Below are 5,948 nucleotides of genomic sequence, written 5' to 3' on the forward strand. Positions count from 1 at the left end.
TGGGATCTGTCAAAGTGTATGTATGGCAGMGCTGATATCTGCTGTGGTAAACGCTGATATTTGCCATCACGAGTGCATTCTTGATTCAATCATCCCTGTGGCATTAGCTGTATGTGTGTTTATAGACGTTCACAGATGTCTGCCCTCACATGTGCACGCATACAAACACAAACACATGCATATGAATTAAATGGAAAATGTAACCCAATCTCAACCAGGGGTTTAAATTAATTGTAATACATACACACACTTACAAACATTGGGCTATATTTAACTTTCACATAAGCAGTGTAGAACTATTATCTTCGGAGGAGCTCTGCAGTTTATGAGTCAGCCCCAAAGCCTTTTAGTTAGCCCGTGGAAAGACGCCACTGACTTTATTGGGCTTTGGACCAGTCTGAAACCAATGGTTAATTGTCTCGTATAATATAACTTTCCCTTCCAGCAAACTTAAGATAAACTTAGATTCTAATTCCAACAACTCTATAATTTTTTCCAAACAAATTCCTTATGGGATGGAAATGCCCATTCTTGTTCTGGGCATTTTTCAATGCTTTCGTGTTTCTTTGTTTTGAAAATTGATTCAGTCATGTTAAACATTATGCAAGCTTGAGAAAGATCACAGTCTCCAACTATGCAAAGTAAAATTCTCATGCGTACATAGCTCAGAAATAAATGTCATTAGAAACTTCAAACTTGGCTAGTATTAAAGCCATCTTTGAGGAAGGGAAAAAAACTCACATTTGGAGGAATTCAGTCTGATGTTTTAGAGAATAAGAATAATTTAGGATTACATGTCCATCTCAGCTTTCTCATTTTATTATATGCCTGTACAACTTTTTATTTGCTTTCCAGGTTTTTTTGAGATGGATTTATTTGAGTATGTACTTGAAATATGCAATTATTTAGGGGAAAACTAACATGCTTGCGTGGGTCTTCTTGAATTAAAGAGGGAACTGTCTAAAGATTCACATTTGAACTCCAAGCTATTAAGACCACTAAGTTCATCCTAATTCAGGTATCAGTTGACAGAAATGTAGTTAAAACCAYGTCTTTTTTAAGAAACTACACTTGAAGAATCTTTTGACTGCCAGTCCTCCTTTGAGTAATCTCTAAATCAAAAATTGGAGTTAGAAACTCATTACTAAGATTTCTGAATGTGGATTTTGTACATACAGTTAATACTTAAACTGTCTTTAAAGAGAATGTGGCTGTGCTCATCACTAAAGAAAGTTCACATTTGGATTATTATTTATATTGCTATCATAGGTATCTGATATAATCATGTGGAGACATCRTGCTGCTTTCTGGCACTATAGGCTCTCAGCTGATGGGTATCTCACAGGGTAYTCGAGTTTGGGTTCCCTGATAAGAGGCAACCAAGAACATCTCCGTTCAATAAGCTGCAGTCTGCATACTCAGGTGGGTGCCTACAGTCTTAATTCGAGGCAATTAATGTTTGAAGTGCAAAATTGTTTCGAAAGCCACAGAATCCTGTTTCTCTCTGTCTATTCCCACGCCATATGTATTGTGTTTGGCAACTCTGTATTTTGTTTTATAAATAGAATTTAGTGTGTATTGTTTATGCAGCCTCCTACCAAAAGAGAAGATTGACAATGTCACAGGAAAAAAAAATCTTTGGTCAGACTGACAACATCTACAACATCCCACTGTCTCTTCTTGTGGTGTACCACAGACTCGGTTTTCACAGTRTGTCCAAAGCTCATTACGAGGTTTAGAAGAGTATTTATGGCTTTTAGTGAGTGCAGTACAAGGAGCAGATGCTCCCCAGGACTAATGCGCACAAGTTTGCCATAATTCGAGGGCAAGGCTCAGAGTCTCCACTCCCTTGCTGATGTAAATGGGAACAGGGCCATTGGCTTACATCTAAATGCAATGTAATGTAAGTCAATCACTCCTTGAGTTTTAAAGCATCCTTACTTCGGTATTTGTGTTAGCTGATATTTGCATAATAATGCCCCAATGCACACAAAACATTGCATCAAAAGAAAGTTGCTCCTTCATTCCAGCTTCTCTTTTGGAAATAATTCTCTTTTCCTCCATTCCTGAGAGCTTCCCTGTGCCACTTGCAGTCTTCCAGCTAATATATTTTTGTCATCTTTTGCTACCTCGTGCTGCCACTTCCTTTCTCTCTGACATGAAAATGGAGACTGAATTATAAAAATACCTTTAAATATTGCCTCACCTGATTGCTCTGGCTACCCTTACATTGGGCAGCAACAGTGGTGGTCAGAAGGTCTTCAATGTGTTTGATGTTATAAGGCACCTATTTCTCCGACACCCATCAAGTGTACACCCCACACTGCCTGTTGGTGTGTGTCTGATACAAAATACAGCAAAATAAAAGTATTGCTCAATTAGGCTGAAATGAATATTTAGTTTGCATCTTTTTGTGCCTGGGTGCCTGAACTTYAGTTCTGTCCAGTGGTAATCAGTGYGACCCCACTGCACCACTGTCTGCCTCGGATCCTAAGAGAGTGGACCACAGACACAGAATCAATGTCAGATTTTAAACTTTGATCCTACAAAACCATCTCCTGAAGCTTTGTCTCACAGCTCACTAGCAAGGCCTGTGCTATTGAAGTGGGTAAGCTTAGATGGCTGTAGGACATGTGCAAGAGATTTTTTCTCTTCTAGCGGTCTGAGCAAGAAGAAATGCAAAGAGGGCTGTTCACACCGTCGTGAGAATTGTCTGCGGCCGAGAGGACTCCGGGCAGCCGCGCACGGGTGAGCTGTGCCCGGGCACTCCGGTCCCGGAGAAGTTTGGCTCCGTGAGCAGTGGAATCCTCAGCTGAGCCACTTCCCCAGATAAAAAGGAGAGCTTTGCACGGGGGGTTTATTGCACATTCCTGGTCGCACGAGGGAGACTGGGTCCAGGTAGCTGCCTCCCCGCTTTCCCTTTAATCACTGCAGGGTGGGAACCGGATCCAGCCTGGAGGGATAAAAGATCTCTGAGATGAAGAAGTACAATGGAGCAGAGTTAATGTCAATCGGTTTACTGCTGTAAGCAAATCACTACCACATCTCTCTGTGCAGCATGTTACCATTTACAGCTCGTACTTAAATGAGTCAGAGCTGTTGCTTCTGGTTCTGCCTCCAGCTTCTCCTGCCGCAGAGYTGGACAGACAATGGGTCCGTGTTGCAGAAGGGGCCTCGGGCCAGCCCCGAGGAGCTGTGTTGCAATGCCCATTATCGCATTGCCTCATTTTTAGGCTCCCTGCTGCGGAACAGATTGCTCAGGCCAGGGACAGACACCGCTGTGCTTCACAGAAGGAGTGGAGAGTTAAAAGTTAATAAAAGGAAATTTCAGAGGTCCACATACTCCTTGGGTAAGAATATACATATTCTACTACAGATGAATATGCTGGGATAGATGATAGATAGATAGATAGATAGATAGATAGATAGATAGATAGATAGATAGATAGATAGATAGATAGATAGATAGATAGATAGATAGATAGATAGATAGATAGATAGATAGATAGATAGATAGATAGATGATAGATAGATAGATAGATAGATAGATAGATAGATAGATAGATAGATAGATAGATAGATAGATAGATAGAGTGCCAGTGTGCCAGCACTATGAAAGGCAGGAAGGTGTCTCCGCCACGGACTCATAGTTCAAAAGTCATATCAGCCTGTTTTTTATGAAGAAGTAGAGAGAGTGAACTACCTCATTGCATCCAGGAGCTCAYTGGGCACAGGATATTATACCCCAAGCAGTGCGAGACTAACTCACCAGTCACCACTCTGCTGGGTTTAATTTGAACGGCCCCATGGCTGTTCTGAGGAGTGTCCTGGTCTCAAGGCTGATAATGCAGCTGCTTTTTCTTTCTCTCTCTGGCCATCTCCTCGTCTAATATAAAATCAAATGTATCATTGCAAGAGATAAAAAGCAATTACCTCTGAGTCTTGAATAAGCTGGTGACTGATATTTTCACTTTGCATACAGAATACCTGAGTTCAGCTCTTTACCCAAATTCAGGCAGTATCAAGGAGTTAGTGCCAACTATCCCACTTCCTCCTGAAGGTGACCAGCCAGTTTGTTCAACAAATGTTCCAGTTCCCAGATTTTGAGGAAGAAGGTCTGATATGATTCGGGAGATTCATTCAAAATTATGAGCCTCGATTTAAGCTTATGAGCGCTACTGAGAAGCACTCACCCCCCTCCCCTTCCCCTGGCCTTTACAATGGGTAAGTCAGGCAGCTTCCCTATTTTGCCTCTGATTTCTTAAGGTTGTGTTCTCAGGCACAATCCTGAGCAGCAGGAGGTTGCTGCTGCGCCTAACTCGCTGAATTTAGCCTGCCCTAACTTTGGACAGTAAGCTTTTAAGCTCCCAATTTGCTTGAGCATTACGGTAAACGTTCGAGGAAGCATTCAACGGGGCACCGACTGGTGTTTCGAGCGAAAGAGAGAATTCAGAAAGAAACCCCAAAACCACGAGAAATTCAGAGCAGGCGACAAACGCACGGTTTAACCAACGATTCGCGCAGTAGGTTTGCCCGGCAGCCACCTTCTGTGAGCTAAAACTGAAGGAGAGCCTTTCCTTGCTTTTTAAGCCCTCAGCCCGCGCTGTGTGTCACTGTCCCTCTGCCACAGCCGGAGCCGGGCGCGATCCCGCCGCGTTCCCAGCCGAGGCTCCCGATCTTGCACGGAGCCGGTGCCGGGAGATGCGCCCGGGGACTGCCCCTGTGTACGGGTAACGGAGCCGCTCCCCTCCTTTGTGGCAAYAAGAGTAGAAAAATGGCTCCTCTTGCATTTTGTATGTGTTTCTGCTCGTGTTTGCTCCCTCTCAGTGCTCTGGCTACTGTGAGCTGTATTTCCTACGCTCCGTGGAAAGTGTCGCACCAAGGCGCTGTCGCTTTCCCACGGCACAGTCAGCCTCGGCTGAGTCCGTGCTGGTACGGGGATGTGCTCGGGGCCCCTCTGCTTTCTCTCGTCTGTCTGCCGAGGCTCTCTAAGAGTGCGTGTGGAGATATGCATGGAGAGGAGGRGGGTACCGGCGTGACTGGGGAGGGGTGGCGGGGGAGAGGGGAGTTATTAGGAAACTTTGCTTTGGCTACTCTCTATCCTTGGGGCTGCGTGGCGCCAGCACCCTCAAGTTGAAAGGAAAACAGCCATTCTCACTTCCAACTGCCCACTGAGATCCTTAAGGCGACAAAGACACAAAAGTGAGTTTTATTTGCTGGTAAGCCAGAGGCAAGAAAAAAGAAAAGCCAATTCCCCCTTAAAAAGAGCCGACAAATCCTTTTTGCTCTTTTGTGTGAGCTTTTCCTATTCACATGGAGCGTTCATCCGTGTGATTCCCAACTTATTGTCATTACTTAGTTATTAATTGTTCTCATCTGGGTTTAATTGAGCAACCAAGGACTTTAGCCCAAGGGTCAGGGGGAAAACTTAAAGCAAAGACATGTTCAATAGGAATCCTGCGCTTCAAATATCCATCCCGAGTTAACATAATGTAAAAAAAAAAAAAAAACCCCAAAAAAAAACAAAAAAACAAAAAAAAACAGACACAAAGCGGAGAGATGAAAGGGTCTCACTTTGCCCGGAGTCCCGCGCCGCAGCGCCCAAAGGTGCCGGCGGAGGGGAGCGGTGTTTGCGGGGAGCCAGCTCAAGGCAGTCCTCGCTGTTTAAAATCTCTCTCGGATTTTTAAGAGCATCTTTACAGGATAAACCCGGCCTCCTGCGCGATTAGATCGCCCCAAACCCGCGGTCTAATCGCGCAGAGGCTAGGTTAGGGAGAGAGATAAGCTGGAGATATCCAGCCTTTTTCTGCCAGAGACTCAACGTGGGAAAAAGTCGGCGCAGCGCTTTCCYGCTCCGGCGCGGCGTTGGGCGCTGGGGTCAGGATCACAGACACTCATTTGCACAGAGAAAAGAAATGATCGGAAAAGAAAACCAAAAGGGTTGGGGG

The sequence above is a fragment of the Malurus melanocephalus genome, unplaced genomic scaffold (assembly GCF_030028575.1).
Source record: "Malurus melanocephalus ecotype Western Australia unplaced genomic scaffold, MMel_1.1 scaffold_199, whole genome shotgun sequence".
NCBI classification, from domain to species: Eukaryota; Metazoa; Chordata; class Aves; order Passeriformes; family Maluridae; genus Malurus; species Malurus melanocephalus.